Raw genomic sequence first — 1,675 nt, 5'->3', positions numbered from 1 at the left:
GAGAGAGGGGGGGGACCCAGTCTTGGCTCGAGGCTGCGGCTGCCACCCGGGACCCCTTGAGCCCCCACCATGGCCACAGTGTGCTTTAGTCTGCTCCCCCGACGCCACCAGAGACCCCTCCCCAGCACCAGTGGGTTTAATTCAGGCCCGCAGTGACAAGCTTGACTCTGCAAAATTGGTGTCAGCTTCCACTTCTCTGATGTGTGTGAAAGTTCAGACACTGTGAAAACATTCAGTGCTCTTGTTTTTCAACCAAGAAATACCAGCAGTGTGTTCCCACTGCAATATTTTAGCAGTTCTTGATGTTATGATTTACATTTATTTTCAAGTCTAATATCAGTTCTTTTTGTTTTAAATCTTTTTCTTCCATGTATCAATATTCACTTAACTGAAATTGTTGAATTAATCAACTACCATGTGATTTCCCTACTTCGCCTTTTTTTATAAAGAAATGCTTTCTAGCTTGCCTTTGTGCTTTCCAGGGTTGCTGCTGGGTGAGTGCTCTGAGGATGTGCTGAGGGGAGGCAGACCCCAGGAAGAGGCTGTCAGTGGGATGCACGTGCTGCCCGCTCACAGCAGCGATGCTCTGGGCATGACACCGGTGTTATTTGTCACCAGTGAGATCAAAACTGTTGGTCCTGTTCAGGGAAATCCCTAGGCGAGCTTTTTGGCATGTTCTGATCTCGCATTCAGCTCAGTTGCCTTTTCAGTATAATATGATTTACACAAGGAAACCTTTGACCATTCAGCTTTTCTCGTTACCATCCTGTTCTGTTTGACTTCATGTCAGTGAAAAGTATTGGGGTTTCACTCTGCCACTGCTAAAGTTTCAGTTCATTGAAGGAAGACTGCCGTAGCTTTTCAGGAATGAGATGTTGGGGCAAAATCTGGTGGTGGTTGAGTTCACAAGAGTCCATAGACCCAGTGGTGATGGACAGTGCCTGCCGGTCCACAGACAACAGGGGATGCTGCCAGAGTCTCCTGTGGTCCTGAGGCCGAAACAGCATCCTGCTGTACACTGGTATGTCCATACAGCCATAACTTTCTGGACATGAGGAAGGGAAGATGCTTTTCACAGGCCAAGCCTCAAACTCCCCAGTGATCCATCCTTGCTGCGAGAGCCAAGATCAAGAGATTTTATCTTGCGGTGCAACCTGCCGTTCATCAGGTCTCCGAAGAGGTTTGAGGGATGCGAGAGCTGCCCGGGGGCAGGGATCAAGGGGAGCCCCGCCGTTAAGAACTGTGTTATCACGTGGGGAGTTGGCATGCGCCGGCTTTCAGCATGTCGCTCTCGCTGCTATGCGGCTGTGCAGAGTATGGGATCGTGGTGCAGTGGGGCTGCGGTGGCTTTGCTTCCCTGACTGCACCCAGTGCATGGGGTGATTTCTGTGAAGCACCCAAAAAGGGAGGAAGGCACTTGGGTGAGCTGGTGGGGAAGGACGGGATGCACAGTGGGATGCGGGATGCTGTGAACAGGTTGAGGGGAGGCGAGTTCCCACGCTGGTAGGGTCCGTGCCATGCACAGCTTAGGTAAGAGGGCACGTCCTCGCCCAAAGGCTGTCTTCCAAAACCAACGTGGGCAGCCTGGGTAGCGAGTAAAGGACATCCGTGTTCCTAAATGCTTTGGCGCTTGCAATTTTACTTTCGTTTTTAGAAAAGTACTTGGCTTCTGGGC

The sequence above is a fragment of the Cariama cristata genome, unplaced genomic scaffold, assembly GCF_000690535.1.
Source record: "Cariama cristata isolate BGI_N322 unplaced genomic scaffold, ASM69053v1 scaffold25332, whole genome shotgun sequence".
Taxonomy (NCBI): Eukaryota; Metazoa; Chordata; class Aves; order Cariamiformes; family Cariamidae; genus Cariama; species Cariama cristata.
This window is presented reverse-complemented; position numbering follows the sequence as displayed.